At 37.2% G+C, this 18,903-nt stretch overlaps 1 long non-coding RNA gene across 2 annotated transcripts in view; it reads left to right on the top strand.

Annotated features, from left to right (window-relative positions):
• The window catches only part of LOC136794024 (uncharacterized), a 141,196-nt gene that overhangs the window by 104,936 nt on the left and 17,357 nt on the right, over positions 1-18,903 (top strand). Inside the window, exons 1-2 of one of the 2 annotated variants that reach the window (XR_010840185.1) lie at positions 8,674-8,736; positions 11,242-11,289. This is a non-coding gene — a long non-coding RNA (uncharacterized lncRNA). Of the gene's footprint in view, positions 1-8,673; positions 8,737-11,241; positions 11,290-18,903 lie in introns of those variants that run through there. The other variant, XR_010840186.1, reaches the window with a different exon arrangement.

Below are 18,903 nucleotides of genomic sequence, written 5' to 3' on the forward strand. Positions count from 1 at the left end.
CCATAATTAAATAATGCCATTCTTAAAAAGAGAAAAATATCTATTTTAGGAATTTGCTTTTAAGAAAAAAAAGCCTTTCATCTGAACAAAATGCAATCAATGCAAAAACTGGCAGTTTGAGATTTTATTATATGGATGATTGTCTCAATTTTCCTTTTAATTTTCTTAGTGTAAAACTGGCTTTTTTCATTGATTTACTTCAAAATACTGAATAAAACATAACCTGCTTTATTTTTCTCATCTCTAAATAAAGATAATACTTATCACACAAACTATTTTGAGGAACAAAATGTTAATGATGTTAAATTATTTTAATTAAAGTAAAGCAGCTCTCTGAAGTAAGGATATTCAGATAGCCATTGTTCTGTACTCCAAACCATACTTTTGTCTTGTCTTTGAATTATTAAGTCTGCTTTTGATAAAAATTGAGTTCATAAAAATTTACTGGATGCAAAGATCAGATTATTATTTAGTTATTCAATATAATAGAAATGTCTGGATAGTATTTTAACCTTCTGGGTAAGTGACTTGAAATCTTTTTCATTGCAGTTATATTTTAAAAGTTTATTTAAAAATAAATATTAACAACTGTTTCTATGCAAGGACAAAACACAAGAAAAAAATAGAGGACAATACTTCAATAGGAAAATTTGGGCAAGTCTTATTCATGTGGCAGTTATAGATTTGTCCTGATCTTTCCTGTCCTGTACTTGAATCTGTCTTTTCAAACTCACCTAGCCTGATCTGCCTCTCTTAGATAGTATACATGAACAGTTATTCAGGTGTGGGTCTGTGTTGATATCTTTACCATTTAGTAAAGGATTAAAGTGGGATATTTAAAAAGCTGTAATATTCTGCACAATTAAAAAATCAGACCTCATCTCCTTTTTACCAGCCTGGAACCCCTCCCCAGTCCTACCCCCCAACCCCAAGCTAGTCTCCCTTTCTTGACCCTTCCCAGAAGTTATAAGAATACAAGGGAGGGTATTCTAAACAAGAAAATTGTGGCTATGGAGATGATCAGGGCTTGGAGTTAGACTACAAGTTTTCTAATCCTGGATTTATCAGTCTAGCTCTGTGGCCTCAGGCGAATTATTTAGCCTCATCTGTAAAATAGGGACAATAATAGTCCTACCTCAGAGAGCTATAAGGATTAAATGAGATAATGTGTATAAAGCACTTGTCAGAACACACTCAGTAAATGCTACTGTTATTGGACCTTCTTTCATAAACCATTGCACTGATCACAAAATTATAGACCTAATATTATTGATTATTTCCCCCAAGAGCCTAAATTACCAGAGGAGGGAACTTTTATTCCAAATGAAAAAGCCAGTTTTTGTCATGTTTCAAGGGTGACTCCATCTCCAACGGCCACAATAAACCAAGCCTGACATATTGCCTGGGACAAGGTAAGACTTTCAAGCTAAGGTCACAGTGGTAGCCACCTACTGACAAAGATTTTTATCCTGAAGTTCAGAGATATCTCTACATCCAAATCTTCAGAAACTTTATGACTCTCTTGGAAAATGGGGCTTTAGCTTTTAACCAATTTCCAATTACGTCCATAATGTTAATAAATTTGCCTGCCACCTTCTCTTTAAATTAATTAAAAACAGAAATTAGCCATGTTACCTTATGCAATAGGTGAGCATGAGTACCAGTTGGTACATGCAATAGGGCTTCTCTGACCATAGGCCAGGTTCCTTCATTGCTTCTGGAAACCCTAGATTCATGCTAGATGGGTAAATATAGGTGATCTGCTCTGGTCTAGAAAGGACTGATCTTAGAAAATTTATTTTCCCTCAAATAACCCTTTTTACCCAAAGGATTGATATTGTTCCCCCTGGCGCTAAGTGTTCAAATCTGCCCTTGGGTTTCCATTGATGGATCAGTATCTCCAGGCCTAGAAAGGCTTTTTACAGGTTCCATTGATAAAGGAGTTTTGGACACTGTGCTATAGGTACTCACTTGGGATAGGTCTATGGACCTCAGGCAAAGTCCAGATGCTCCAACTCTGAAAACCTCATGGCCAGTGGGACTTGCCCGTCCCATCCCAGGTGCAAAGAAGTATAAGGGAGACTGCATGATTTGACCATTTTAAGAAACCACTATTTATAATTTAATTTGTAATTATTACTTGGGATTCAGACAAGGGTTTCCCCATTTGCCACCTCCTTCTTTTTTTTTTTTTTTTTGGCCACGCTGCACAGCTTTCAGGATCTTAGTTCCCTGACCAAGGATCGAACCTGTGCCCCCTGCAGTGAAAGCACCACTGGACTGCCAGGGAATTCCCTGCCACTTCCTTCTTAATCCTGCAACAGTTGATAATTTTCCATGCATTTCACCCTAAAGTTAAAGCCAATCGTGTCTAAACTTAAGTATTTTGGAATTATTCACAAATTGCACCTCAAAAAATCCTAGTTTGTAAACTATTTGATGTGAAAGAATCCCTAGAATCTTTGGTATAATCTCTTCAAAGTCATTTTTCCCTTCTTAAAATAAGAATGTTCTCGTCTTTTTTTTTCCTTTTTAAAAAAATCTGAAAAGAAATTAACTCCCACATGGCTCAAATGGAATCAAGTACTATAACCCAAGAGGTTTAAATAAATTCTGAGTTTGACAAAATTCATTTTTACCATTAATCAGTGATCACCATGTAAAATGAAACAGTGAAATCAGTGTTTGGACTAGTTAAAACATTTTCTTAGTTTTTGACATAACTCAACATTTTTTCTGGTAGCAAGTTATAAAGGTATTGATTTAAAAAGTATTTCCATGCTTTAATATAATAGATAAGCTATTATTATTTATTTGTGTGGCTATTTCCTATAATAAACATATATGCTCATAAAAGCATTATCTTGAATATGTATATTTTTTAAATACAAGAGAATTTTGTTAAAAGATAAGAGAAATACATAATATCTGGGCTACAACAAAGCACGTGACACGTGGAAATGATTTCTTGAGCTCTCACTTAGATACCAAAAATATAAAATGAGAGCCAGAGTTAGACTACATCAATCTCACTTTCATTCACTACCTTCAGGACCACAACTTCATCCCTATTTTTCAGTTTGCCTTCACTGACCCGAGCTCAGATACACTGTCTGAAACTGGGGCATTTTTTTCCCTGAGTGAGTGGTTTGTGGGATCTACAGTTGATTATAACCAGGTGGATAATGAAATTTGGATTCTTTAAAAAATGAAAAAGTTCAGTTAATTCTCTTCTTCACTTTTTGTTATTAACAGTGCTTGACACAATCAGAACTATGCTGCACTTTCACATTATTTTCCCTTGCAAGTCTTCAGCCCCTACTGTTCCGTCTGTTCTGTCAGCTAATTAAACACATAAACCTGTGAGGAAGCTACTGTTAAATCCACCCTGCTTACAAAGATGATTTCTCAATAGGCCTGATGTCGAATGTGTTTGAGGTGCACAGCGCAACCTCTTCAGGAAGAAAAATACATCTACTCAGGAGCTGCCAACGGATATTCATGACTGTTTCAAATTGGACATTGGTATTTCATCACTTACCGCAAACGTCTGTGGGAAAAAAGCTTGGGCTTTTCAAAATAAGTTAGATATTCCACTAAAATACTGTATCTCCAAAAGGTGTGCATATAATTTTTTGAAGTGGGCATTGAATTATTAGGTAAAATTGAAGGAGAAAATAAATATATATTTAAATCATTTCTTTCAAATAGAAATACTTGATTTTCATTTCTTTCCAAAATCAGATACGGTTATTTCCATGTCCTAACTTTATTAACAATGTCCTTCGTGGCTATGCCATTTAAATCAGTCTGTTTGCAGATATAATAGTTAAAGTATAATTAGTATGTACAGAAATATTTACTGTCTGCTATAAATATAATTAATTAGACCTAGTACACTGAAGTGGTTTTTTTTGCATGCTATAAATCACTTTTGATTTCAACAAATGGGTACTACACAAACCTTGGTAAACTAAATGCTATTTGACTTATCATTGCTAAATAATTGAATAAAGAGAAGAGCTAGGTAAATGGTGTGGAAAAAATATCTAACATCACTCTTATCAAAATGAAAGTTGTTTTGAAAATGAAACACAATTTCAGCTTTTGTAGCTAGTGCAATCATTTTCTTACCTTTATTTCACTAAAACACTCCCCACCTACAATCTATACACATACACAATCTACAGTGTAAGTGCCCTTGTGATGTCTCAATTCCAACAGATATTTTTTCTTTTAATTATTTAGCTTTATTTTTGGACATAGAACAATTGATTCTACATATCATTAATCGAGCTCAAGCACATTTCATGTATTAATGTACAATATCATGAATTTGGGAGGTGCCTGGGGGGTAAATTACTGGTAGGTAAAATTACTCTTGTTGATACTAATAACAAATCTATCGTTGAAAATTATAATACACTATAGTGTTTTGGATCTTTGGGCATCAGATCTATGGGGTTTTTCCATAATAACTTCCTCTACTAAATAATGAATTCTGAATATGCTTAAATGTAGACTGAAAAGTTTTCAGATTTGGAGCAAAGAGTGAATCTTTTATTCATTTATGTTGGATATAGTTAAGATACTGCTGAGGAATTTTAAGTTTTGAGTCTTCTTTTTTAATTTTGTGGACATTTGGAAGATATATTATTCTTTTTTTATTGAAATTCCCACCATGTCTCATGCAAAGTAGTGAACTACACCCTCTAAGAGCTCAATACATTCTAGAGGAGTGGTTATTAATAAAAGAAATCATTCCCAAGATACACATATTATGGGACAATCATAAACAAGGGAGATCTCCTTGTTTGTAATACATTTCACAGTGGGTACTTTCACTGTTAAACGGTTTTACCTTCTGACTTGATCTAATTTTTAGATGATCATAGGATTTTCCCACTTCTATTATTGACCTATATTACCTGGTACATTATGAGAATAAAGTGTGACTTGAGTAGAGTCTGTTAATAGAAACCTTATACTCCCAGATGAGCTTTTAGAGACTTGCACCTTAAGTTCACCTGAGGCAGTTTTGCAGAATTATAACTTAATATACCTGGAAAAAAACTAGATTCCTAGGTGAGTATTAGGAAAACTAGCTCTTTTCTAATACTAATGTTCCCACACCTCTCTATCTGCTATTATCCAAGTCTTGATTCCATCCAAGGAAATAAAATGAGGTAAAAGTGCCTATGTGCCTAGAGAAAAGATTTACTTGGGTTCTCAAAATATGAAGAAATCTTCTAAGCTGAACACCCCATGAAACTCACTTTCTTGGAGAAAATACTCTGTATGACTCCGGTAGTTAAATTCAGCCCACTTCCCAGTTATTCTCACTTGCCTATTTTCCAATGTGATTCTAATACCCAATTACCTACATTTACATCTGTTAATAGAAAACTTCTCATTTCCTAAATTCTCAGTAATTTAACAGCCATTAGAGACAACTCTGGGTTAAGGTAACAGGAAATCCCAGACATTAGGTAGAAATTATCACTGTCTAAAGGCAAACAACAAATGATCTCTTGTATACATGTATATCTTCCCTTGAGAAAATCTATTTTACATAATATTTATAATATTTAAGCATTCATTGTATGCAACAACTGAATTACATGCTTTGAATGCATTATTTCACTGAGTCTCATAACAAGCCAGTGAGGTAGACAATATCCATTGTCCCCATTTTGCAGAAGAGAAAACTGATCCCCTAAATTTTACCTGTTGATTAACCCCAGTAGAATCACCTGGAGGGCACTGATAAAATTGGAATCTCTTAGGTACAAGCCAGTTCCCCAGGTGATTTTGACACAGACCAGGTTAAGAACCACCAATATAATGGATTTTAAATATAAGTCCATATTATATATCTATATATATCTTCATACTAATTCAAATACATATTTATAATGCCCTGTATTATTGCCATTGAAAGCTGAGTAAATAGTGCTTATCTTGTGATCTTTTAAAGCTAATGCATCATAATAAATTGATGAATTGATATTTTCCTTGAGAAAAATCAATGATATCAAGGTCACTCTTTGATTCATAAGGCACTCTATGAGGCTAAGGGGCACAAGTACACTTCCATGAATGTGTCACTCAAGTGGAAAGCCTCTAATTTGTTTGTGGCAAGGGAAGAAATGTTTTAACCAAAAAATGTTATTTGATCTAATTTCTGTGGAAGTTCTCATGTTTTAGATACTGTATTATATCCCAGGATTTGTTGCTGACAATCTGGGGATTCCAAGGAGGCTGGATTATGAAGGCAGAATACCAAAGAGGAAAAAGTTTCACAGAGAAAGTACTCAAAGGTCTACAGAGATAGCCCCACCACCACATGCACATAAAGAAAATTCCCAAGGCCAAGGAAAGAACTACCTGAAAGGATTAGAGGAAGCAATATTTGGCACTTACACAGGGCCAGAAACAGTGCCTGTTCCCACAAGTCAAACTGGAAAACTTCATGATTCATGAGGCATGGTGTGGAGGGTCTCACCTCAGTAGTAGAGAATAAAGAGCACTAAACTAACTGGGGCTCTGCTCCTGCCTACCAAGTCTTAAGCAAGACCCAAAGGAACAAAACTGGTCCCAAGTAATTTAACTGCATGTACTAGCAAAGCTCAAGAAAACTTATAGAAATACAAAAACATCCAGCACTCAACAAGGTCAAATGCACAATGCCTGAACCTGATTAAAATTTTTCAGGTATGCAAACAAGTAGGCAAATATGATCCATAATAAGGAGAAAAATGAATTAATCCAAACTGACCAAGAACAGACACAGATGTTAGAATTATCACACAAATATATTAAACAGTTACTATAATAACTGTATTCCATGTATTCAACAGCTAGAGAAAAAAACTGAACAAGTACAGACATGGAAGATACAAAAGAAGACCCAAATTGAACTTAGAGATGAAAACTTCCATGTGTACAATGAGAAACACACTGTATGGAATAACAGCAGATTATGCACTGCAGAAGGAAAAAATAGTGTTCTTGAAGACACAGCAATAGAAACTATCCAAACTGAACCAGAGAGAGAAAAATGACTCAAAGAAATTTAAACAGACCATTGGGGGCCTATGGAGGAAAATTAAAGCAGCCTAATAAACACACAATTGGAGTTCTCAAAGGAGGGAAGGGGAGTGATAAGTAACATTAAAAGAAATAATAGATGAAAATGTTCCAAATTTGATGAAAACTATAAGCCAGTGGATTTAAGAAGCTCAGTGAACCCCAAGCACAAGATACATGAAGAAAACTACACCAACCAAACTGCCCAATAATCAGTGAGAAAGAACAGGGAGAAAAGAAACATTATATAAAGAGGAACAAACATAAAGATGACAGGTTTCTTGTCAGAAACAATGCAAGCAAGAGGAGAATGGAGCTTTATCTTTAAAATGCTGAGAGAATTTTTTTAATGTCAATCAAGAATGCTACATGCAGTGAAACTATCTTTCAAAAAAGACGGTAGAATAAAGATTGTTTTTAGACATACAAAAGCGAAAAATTTCATCATCAGCAGATATGCACTATGAAAAATGTTAAAGGGAGTCTTTCAGACAGAAGGGAAAAAATTTCATGATGTAGAAAGCAGTAAATGAGTAGAACTAGAAGAAAAAATAGACTAATCCACAATTTTTTTTATAGTCAGAAATTTTAAAATCCCTCTGTTAATAGTTGTAAGATAAGAAGACAGAAAATCAATATGGATTTAGAAGATTTGAAAAATATTAATTGACATGACCTGATGTTTGTAAAACATTCTACTCAACAACAGCAGAATGTGCTTTCTTTTCAAATGAACATTTACCAAGATAGATCATTTTCCAGACCATAAAAAAAGTACAATAAATTTAAAAGAATTCTAATCAAGTTACATTCTCTGACCACAGTGGAATTAAGTTAGCTAAACAACTGAAAGATATCTGTAAAATCTCCAAATATTTGAAAACTAAATAACGCAATTTTAACAAAACCATGGACCAAAGAATAAATCAAAAGGAAAATTAGACAGCATTTCTAACTAAATAAAAATGGAAACACCCCATTATCAAACTTTGTGGGAAGCAGCTAAAGCAGTTAGCAAACTGAAGCCTGCGGGCCAAAGCTGCCCGTCAGGTATCTTTGTAAATAAAGTTTTATTGGAACATAGCCATACTAACTTCTTGCATATTGTCTTTAGTAAATACAGAAAAGGTTTGCTGAATCATGACTTAGAGAAATTTATAGCATTAAATGACTGTACTGTTATAGTCTTGTAGCCCAGAAATAACCTTTGTTAACATTTTTATCTATGCCATATTGGAAGATGGAGGTTCATTTCTTGGGTGAAATATTTAGGGAAATTTCTCTGGAGACCAAGTCTGGGGATGGGAATGTGAATTTACCTTTGAGAAGATCATAAGGTTGTCTCTATAGGAGAAATTTGTTTTGGGAGATGTTTGATTTCTAGCATGATGTACTTAAGGCTCTGGATTAGTACTGGGTATTCTAACTTAGTTAAGTCTTTAAATATGGTGAGTCATATGAATGCATTGTTTAATTCAAAGATATTTTTATTGAGAATAGAAACATGGTGGTGAAGTATGACACATCAAAGTGTGTCAAGCTAATTAACATTCATCATCTCACAGTTATCGTTCCTGTTGTTGTAGTAAGAACATTTAAGATCTACTCAGCACGTGGATGGACCTAGAGACTGTCATACAGAGTGAAGTAAGTCAGAAAGAGAAAAACAAATATCACATATTAACGCATATATGTGGAATATAGAAAAATGGTACAGATGAACTAGTTTGCAAGGCAGAAAGAAAGACAGATGTACAAAACAAACGTATGGACACCAAGGGGGAAAAGCGGAGGGTGGGGTTGGTGGTGGTGGGATTGACATATATACACTAATATGTATAAAATGGATAACTAATAAGAACCTGCTGTATAAAAATAAAATTCAAAAAAAAAAAAAAGAATCTATCATCAGCTACCTCAGAGAATGTGAGCAATAAAGGGGAATTCAAATTAAAAAAAAACAAACATTTTTATCTATGCCATATTGGTCACTTTTGTTGGACACATTAAGCTATTAATATTTTTACAAAACTGGAATCAGATATGTATATGTTGAAATATATATTTTTGAACTCTATATAGAATTCCATTAAACAGATATTCCAAAATTTTTTTTTGTTTCCTATTCTTGATTATATTATTTCTAATTTTTTATTATTAAAAATAATGCTGGGGCTTCCCTGGTGGCGCAGTGGTTGGGAGTCTGCCTGCTGATGCAGGAGACGCGGGTTCGTGCCCCGGTCCAGGAGGGTCCCGCATGCCGCGGAGCAACGAAGCCCATGAGCCATGGCCGCTAGGCCTGCGCGTCCGGAGCCTGTGCTCCGCAATGGGAGAGGTCACAACAGTGAGAGGCCCGCAAAAAAAAAAAAAAAAAAATGCTGGGCTTCCCTGGTGGCGCAGTGGTTGAGAGTCTGCCTGCCGATGCAGGGGACACGGGTTCATGCCCCTGTCTAGGAAGATCCCACATGCTGCAGAGTGGCTAGGCCCATGAGCCATGGCCGCTGAGCCTGCACGTCCGGAGCCTGTGCTCCGCAACGGGAGAGGCCACAATAATGAGAGGCCTGCGTACCGCAAAAAAAAATAATAATAATGCTAAGTTTAACACTTCTGTAGATAAATCTTAGTGTGTATCTCTGTTTTTTCAGGATAAATCCCTAGAAAGGAAACCTCTGAATTATAGGTTGTCAATTAACAACTGTTGTGCAGATATACTTCTTTCTATTCTGTTTCATTAATTTACATGTCTACACTTATATCAATACCACTTTGTTTTAATTACTGTAGCTTATATTTAATTCTTCACATAAGTAGTATGAATTGTTTTTTCAAACTTGTTTTGCTAATCTAGGTCTTTGGATTTCCATATACATTTAGAATCATCTTGATATTTTCTTTTCAAGAAATTGATGGAATTTGGTTGGGATTGCATTGCCTCTATAGATAAATTTAGGAGTATTGACATCTTAACAATGTTGATTCTTCCAATTCATGAACACAGTGTACCTCCTCATTTATCTAGGTCTTTAGTTTTTCTCACTAATGCTTTGTAGTTTTCACTGAACAGATCTTGCATTCTTCTGGTTAAATTTTTCATATATTTTGATGTTTTGTAAATGGTATGACACAGGTTGTAAATAGGTATATGTGAATACACACATGTATTGAGCCATGACTTTGTTTCATGTGCAGCATAATCCAACCAACTGAACTAACAGACAAAAGAATGAAAGCAAAATAAGTCAAACAGTAGATAGCACTCTAAATTGCTAAAATTATTAGCCAGAATATGTGCTAGATCAATGGACATGGAATCCTCTAGAAGATGAATATAAGTAAGAATGGAAATACTGTCTTTCTGCTTTGGGTATGGTTTTAAGTTTCTCATCTTTAAGAATTAGTATAAATTACTAGGTGTACAACAGTTGGGTTAGAGATAAAACATATTTTAAATTTTAATAACTATAGACACTAATATAGATGCATGTAGGGGATGTTCGGAGTACTATGGTTTAAAACGGAAAAAAGTGGAATAATCCAAAGGTGTGAATAGAAAGGGTTGCTTGAATCATCTTGGGCAGAATTCAATGCTTTAAATACCTGTTTTCTTCAAAATAAGTATTTTACAGAGGCTAGATATTAACTCCAAGGATATACTATTTTTAAAATATTTTGGCAACTCAGAATTGTAGAACACACTCATAAATAGATTCCATTAAGGACAACAGTGAACCTTTGATGATGGATTGGAATTGTGATAAAATCAACCGTCATTCAGAGTCAAAATTGGCATAAAGGAATGAAAGAGCATTCTAAGTAAGCCACTGGGTTAAAATTTTATGATTTTTTTCACACAATTTATAAACGGGCTTTGAGGAGAATTCTATTTATAAATATAAAAGATTTGAACTAACATTGCCATAGGTTGCCTAGAACTAAAAAATATCTCACAAATAAATTACAAATGTGAAGCAGTATGGTGTATCAGAAAGAGCACTAGACAAAGAAAAGGTAAATCCAGATTTTATTTCCAACTCTGACAGCATATACCTGCATGAACATGGTATCTGAGATCCATTTTCCCTTACAAAAGAATAGTCAATTCAATTCACCAGTTTCCAGTCCAGCTCCTCATTAGAATTCCTTTTGTTGCAGATAACTGGACCACACCCTGAAGATTCTGGTTTAATTACTCTAAGGCAGGTGAGTCTCAGGAATTTGCATTTTTAATGTCCTATATGATGTTTTGTGGCAACAAGTTTGTTGACAGGCATTGGGGCTATTGGAATAAATCTTCAGGATTCTTTCCAGTTCTGAAGTCCTATGATTCTGTTAAGGCAATGAAGAAAAACTGAGATTCTTCATCACTTCTAATCAGTTTCTAATAATCATAGTTGCTGCTGATTAGAGTAAAAGGAGGATTTCTTTCAAATTAAGAAAGAATTATTGAAATAATGAAAAGAAGAGTCCTTAATATCAAGTAGTTAGTGCAAGCGGCAATGAATAAAAAAGCATTCCATTGTCCCCTGCTCTAAAATTCTTAAGAATATTGACAATTTTCCATTCCTTCCTTTAGGGAAGAAGAAGAAAAAAGGTGAACTTATTTGGAATTCTACGTACTTTGCCCTTTAGAACTAGATGGTGTTACTGAAAGCAATATGGATCCTAGCACATTATAATATATAAATATCAGACCTGAATATAAATGTGTGGTGCATCTTTGGCCTTTGGGATATTAAAATGCTTGATGAGCCACGAACACACGTTAAGTTAAAAAAAAATAAAAGGTGGCCCCTCTAAGTTATGTTATGAACCCACCAGGAAAGAACAATGTCTTATTTGACACCCTCTAGAGAACACTTTACATACATTGAAGTTCAATAGCCATCCAATAAAAAAAAGTTCACAATGTTTTTGATCATGAATTAAGTTATGCTGAAAACTAGTACTTCAGTGGTAGGTAATTATTCCCTATTTGATAAGGAAGTAGACATAAATTTGATACTACATAGTATTTTACTCATAAACATATTCAAAAATCTTTTTGTATCTCTTTTGTAATTTATAGTTTATGTAATTAACTCATTTAATCTGTAAAATGAGTTTTTAATCTTATTTTAACTGAAAGTTTATATATTCAGTTCATGTATAAACTCATTTGGTCACTTACTTACACATTCTTTTTAAATCGACTCTTTTTCTTTTCTTTATTTTTTTTTATACAGAGCGTCGCTGCTTCTTTTTTCTCTTTTCTTTAATCATCCCAAATGTTTTTACCAAAGGTATCTCCACCCCTTGCCTCACTGGTCATTATTTTATATGGCCAAGAAGCATCTATGTCCCCAGCTCCCACTGTATCACTTTCAATACCATGACAGTGACTATTACATTTCCATCTCTCTTTCCCAAAGTAGTTTTATTATCTCCTACTACAGGCTTGTCTGCTTTGATCTCCAAGCCAGTCCCCATGGACACTTATCCTTTCGCTGGTGCTGGACTTCTCACAAGCTAGCATTTTATCATGGACAGCCTTATTTTCCCAGCTTCCTCATTCCTTTTATTCAAGGCTCACATCCCTCAAGAAAACTTCCTCAACTTGGAAAAGCAAATGCAGTCACACCCATGCCAGTCATTTCTCCACTCTTCTCCCTTCAGCTAGTGTAATAATGACACGAGATAAGACTAGGCTTATTATTACATTGAGAGCCTACTTTGCTTAAGACATCATCTGAATCTCAGGATATCAAGAGGTGAAACACAAGCCTTGACAAAAAGTAGTTTAAAATCTATGTGTGGGAGAAAAGACAGGGATGGATGACACTACTGCAAAGCATAAGCTAAGTCCAAATTAGTAGAATAGACAGGAATGTATAGGAGAGTCATAATTTATTCACAGCAACTCAGATATACTGCACTGTGTGTACACATACACAAACACATGACTTTTCTTCAACTGGTTTCATCATGTTCTGGTGCTTCTGTTTTCACTCAGCAGCAAAACTGTTTAAAAATTAACTTGCCCATTTAATGTAACTCAGGCTTTTCTGATTTCACTCTAGGTAAAGGCTGTATGGGGAGAGTTACTACACAGATGTATGTGCTCTTTCTTCTCATTTCTTTCCCCAGTGATATGTGGTCAAAGAAGTAGCTTTTGCAATCCCACAGCAGCAAGAAAGGACTCAAGTTTTCTTGTGAATGTCACTGCTGGCTCTCTCGGATCTCCAGCTGGGCTCATCACTTCTGGTTTGGAGGACTTGGCCTCTCTCCTGCTGCACTGACCAAGAGCAACACTGCTCTGCAGTGGGCAAGGCCTAACAATTGGGTCTAGAGAGCTGGTCATCTTCCCCACTGACTGGGCACCCACTTTGATGACCCAGCTGACATTCTGAGACTCAAAGTCCTCCTTCTATTCCCCCACTTTAAGTGCTTCCCCTGAGTTTTCTTGAGGTCCTTTCACCCCAAGGGAATTCCTTCATAGACACACTGACTCAGTATCAGATACCTTTTGCTTGTCCTATGGTGTCACAAAGGAAATTCTGGGTAGCAATTATGTCTTACACGGGCCCTGGACAGCCAAGAGAGGGATAAAGGGGTAAGGAAGAGGAGAGAAAAGAGGGGGAGACTCACCAGGAAAAACTGCAAGGACTTTAATTTGATTATTGTGGGGTTGGAAGGCAGAAGTTACAAATAAGACATGGCCACATCAAAAATAGTCCTGTATGCCTGGCTAAGGATTCTAGAATTTATCCCGCATACAGTGATTTTCAACAAGGAAGTACATCCACTCACAGAAGCACAGGGGTAAACTGAAGCTCAGGCATGGAAGTTATAGATTGTTAGTGGTGAGACTAAAGTGACAGGGACAGGGAGATCCCCTGATCCAGGACAGGATCAAGTCAGCTTTTCTCAACATTGCATCATCACTACCTGAAGCATAGTAAATATTTTTAAAAAAACATTTCATTGAATAAATGGAATGAATAAATGATGGAAGTAACAAAATTTCACTGAAAGTCCTAAAGAGATTGCTCTTTAAAGCATTCTGTGGAAAACTGGGCTCTAGATTCAGAGAAATGGTGAACTTTGAGGGAACGTGAATAAACTGAGACTCATGTTAAAAACTTATATAATTTCTAGGGTAAAAAAGTCACGTCCTGTAATATTTCAGGGTCCTTGAATAAGGAGCTGTATGGTTGCAGCACTAAGGGCAAGAGGCTTTATCCCACTTATAGTTTAAATCTATTGGGAGACCCTTCAGATTGTTTGCTATCCATCAGTAGGTGTAACATGTAACCAGATGAAACCACTTCAGAATACAGCTGTCTTGCTCAGAGATGGCAGCAGCAGCAAGCAGAGCTTTCCAGAACGAGAGCATGCAGAGAAGTCCCTCTCCTGCCCATTAAGTCATGTTACTCTTAGTTTCATCTGTTTTCATGCCCAGGGATTCCAGGTTGAAACAACCTTATGAAACACTTCGGTTATTTTAGTAACACAATGCACAGGGCCATCTAATTTCATGTGAACCTATTTTGAGGCTTAATCATTAATTTTCAAATATTAAAAACATCTAATGAAAATGTATGTTGAGTCTGTGTCATCATATAATCATTGGGGTGTTTGAGTCATGACAGTGAAGGCTTATATTATAAACCCTCCCCCAAAATATGCAGAACCCTTTCTGCAACCAGGTGCCTGGTATTTTACATACATCATTTCATTGTCCTGACAGCCTACATAATAGCTATTATTAACTCCATTTTACAAGTAAGAAAGACAAGGGAACAGCCTCAGAAAGCATAAATAACCTATCCAAAGTCCAGGAAAGGGCTTCGCTGGTAGCTCAGTGGTTAAGAATCCGCCTGCCAATGCTGGAGACATAGGTTTGAACGCTGGTCCAGGAAGATCCCACATGTCGCGGAGCAACTAAGCCTGTGCGCCATAACTACTAAGCCTGTGCTCTAAAGCCCGCGAGCCACAACTACTGAGCCCTTGTGGCACAACTACTGAAGGCCACGCACCTAGAGCCCATGCTCCGCAACAAGAGAATCCACCGCAACGAGAAGCCCGTGCACCACAACGAAGAGTAGCCCCTGCTCACCACAACTAGAGAAAGCCCGCGTGCAGCAACTAAGATCCAACACAGACAAAAATAAATAAAATTAAAAAAAAAAAAAGTCTGGGAAAGCCTATCTCACTCCAAAGTCCTTGGTCCACCTGTAGCAGCCTGTAAGAAAAATCCCAGGGTCACTGTTTTGGCAGGTCCTCTCTTTTGGAGAAGTCTTTAAATGGCCCTTTCATACTTACTGTTACGATCACTGTTGCTTTTCTGCTCTGAGCACCTATGCCCACTGTTCTGTTATACAGATGTGAAGATGAAATTGCCTCAGAAATAAAGAGATGCACAGAGGAATAGAATTGGAACACGGCTTCTTTTTCTCATGGCAGGAAAGCAAGAATTTGGGGATGCAGTATTGCATCTGAGTGCTTGTTTTTAATGATTCAGCCGACTTCTGGTATTCTCTCCTCAGACCTGAAAGTCTGGTTCCAGTATCAAATGCTAAGATTTTTGTTGTTTGTCTTATCAGATCAAAGTGACTCACAAATAAAGGTCAATCATCCACAATCTCTTTCAAGTTGTTGCTTTTGTTAAAAAAAAACAACAAGAAAACAAAATCACTGACTTGCAGAGGGTACAAATAAACAAAATAGAATTAGATTTAAAGAAAGGAAAATGGGCTGACACAAAAAAAGTCACCCTTTCCAGAGTTAAGTCATAAACTTCACTAAATGTTCTCTACTGAGCTGAACTCCCTACAAAAGCTTTAAATATGTGGGGGCCAAAGGGCCACAAAATAAAATACACTGAGGGTCCTTTTGCTACTGAAATAAGTTCGTTTTGCCCTACACTCACCAAGCCAAAACGGTGAGACACTAAGATTTGCCGCAGAGGGGAGAAAGGGATTATTCGCAAAACACGAGGATCCTGGTAGAACGGTAACACTTACTTAGAGAAGAAAAAGATTTTTTAAAAGTTTTGTTAGCAAATATACTTGGTAAGTACTGTTACTGACCAGGTTCATTTTGTCCAACATGCAGCAAGGTACAATGCTGAGATGCGGAGACTTGCAGCAAAGAGAGTTTATTCGCATGGCAGAGAAGCTAGGAGGCAGAAAAAGAAGTCGTAGATCTGCCTCCCCCAAGGCAAGGGCCTGGAGTATTGACAGGGTAAGAACTAAGCAGCAGGGCGGTCTGAGGCCTTGGGGCAAGTGACGGGCATGGGGTGGGAGGGGTGGGGAAAGGTGATTGGAAAAAGGTGCTGTAAACAGTAATCACTGTTCTGTGCAGGTGTAACTAAGCTCCAGGCCTCTGCACATTCAAAACATGGAGGCACTTAGCATGATCTGAGGGTGGAGTTTTTGGCCCTGTAACATCAAAAGGTCACCTAGCGGACACTGGCGCATGCCCAGTTGGAGGGTTGGTGATCCTATCCAGTCTTAACGAGCTCAGCTTGAACTAAACACAGGTAACTCCAATTCCTGAAAAACAACTCATGCCATGTGCAGTTCGGAGGACACACAAGTTCTTTTGTAGCAACAATTACAATGACCTTGATTAGCGAAGCTAGGTGAAATAGATTTGACTAACGATTACCCATGGTTTCACATTACCCTTATAAATGTGCCCTCATCTTGGGACATTCCTATCTTAGAGACGGTATGTATCCATACGTGCAGGGAAAAAACAACAAACAAAAAAACCAAGCTGGATGGCTAATTTATTGGAGATGGAGAGAATCAGGGATAGACCAGAGAGCCTGATGTGTCTCTAGGACAGAAACAGACATCCATCAAGAACCAAAGTCCTCTCTCTCTGCTCCTCACCCTCTCCCCTTTCTGTTTCTTTTTCACTTGAGCAAAATAAAGTCATCACAGGCCTGACTTAACTTCAGGAATCCCTTAGACTCACTAGATTTGGCAAAATCCATTTCTAAATACTGGAAAGAAGGAATCTGACTGGCCCAGGCCTTGTCCAATCATCTGCAGGTAGGTGGGCGTGGCCAGAACCAGCCACTCTGAGAAGGAGCATGATGTTCCGTCCCTCAAGGTCCCTCAAGAATCGGAGCTCTCTCCCAAAGAGCCTGAGGGGCCCTTCCTCCTCCCAGCAGGCAGAGTACATCAAGTTAATTTCCTTAGGAAGTGTATTCCGTTTACAATATGCTATAATTAATTTCCAATGCTCAGACTAGTTTTCTCGTCACGTAAGCAGTAACCACTACACAGCAAAAGGATTCATTTTGGCGTAGTTCTTCAAAAGATACACAGAATTCTTCAATCCACTCCCACCACCACCACCACACATCCACCATACCCCCTTCCTCCCTTCTTGTCTGTCACCTCCCCTGCAGCCTACAACAGAGATAACTATAAACACAAAGAACATATCACTGGCCTGATAACAAAGAGGGTAATAATACCTTCCTCTAGCTTTCTTCAAAAGGATATCGTTGACAATGAATACACTACTGTTTATTGAGTACTTTGGGTTTCTTGGAAATAGTCACTGTATAAACACAAAGTACTATTACGGTTATCACCACGTTTAACATGTGGTTAACAGTGGAGAAGTTCTTTTGCAGTCCTAGCTGTAAACTATAGCTGTAACTTCTTCCCTTCTTTAACACTGTTCCAGAGGCTTTGAACAATGATACTATAGTAACAATTCAAGTACATCACTGTGCCCAATGAATTACAGCACTCTTGATTAATGGCACTTGTTCAACGTCACACTGACAAAAGTATGAAGTGTTAAAAAAATAGAGTTTCTGCCTACTATGATTTTTTTCACTGTTTAAAACACAGGCATCATCAGAGCTGAGTTGTTTGGTTTTTTTTTTTTTTGAGCTGGACTTTTTTTTTATTACCTTTTCGACTATTCAGTTGCTGTTGTATTTTTCATTCGACAAGTACTGTGCTTTTGTCTCACACTGGTGCTTGCTATCAGAGATCTGCTGTAGGATCTGCTAAGCAGCTCTGCAATCAGCAAGCCGGCTGCTACCCTAGCACAAGACCTCTACCCAGTGTGGAAAAGGAGGAGGGTGGGGAAAAGGAGGGCAAGCACTGCTGAGAGTCACACACTGGGTCACAGCTGACAAGGAACAGCCAGGTGCTGGGAATATCTATCACGGAGCCGTTGGTAAATTGTAGGTGACTGGAGGCATACTTCACGGTGCTGTATCAGAGTTTATGTATTTTACTAACCTTATTTCATTGGGTTGAAGCTATACAGTTTTATGAGCCCCCCAGTACTCTACTAGGTGGAAATAAATTCCTCCTCAGCTATATATCAGAGGATGACATTGCTGTTGGCCCATCTCCCTGAGCAAATGCTCTGCCTGTATTTCTTCTTTTTCTTTCAGCCTTGGGATAGGGTGCAGGGGTGTGGAGATGGGAGTGTTTTTGCACGATGTGTGGGAAAGAAAAAGCTTGTAGTTCAAGGTGAGGGAGGCAGTGCAACCCAAACGCCAGCTTTAGCCTCTTGTCCCATCCCTGTCTTGCAAATTGTTCAGTCCACTGGCGATTTGAATGGTTAGCACGATTGTCAGCTATCTCTCCACTCCAGCTTTTCTCTCTCCTGGCAGGAACTCTGGGACACAGACTTCACAAACAGTAATAATAACTCTACTTTAGCTTTCACATTTTTGCAGTTGTTATTATGTCATCATGGTAAATGACCATAATTGACCCCCACAATGAAATGCTGCCAACATTCATATGAATAGCAACTGCAATCGTGCAGGCTAGCAGTCATGTGCTTTGC

This window comes from Kogia breviceps, chromosome 4 (assembly GCF_026419965.1).
Source record: "Kogia breviceps isolate mKogBre1 chromosome 4, mKogBre1 haplotype 1, whole genome shotgun sequence".
Taxonomy (NCBI): Eukaryota; Metazoa; Chordata; class Mammalia; order Artiodactyla; family Physeteridae; genus Kogia; species Kogia breviceps.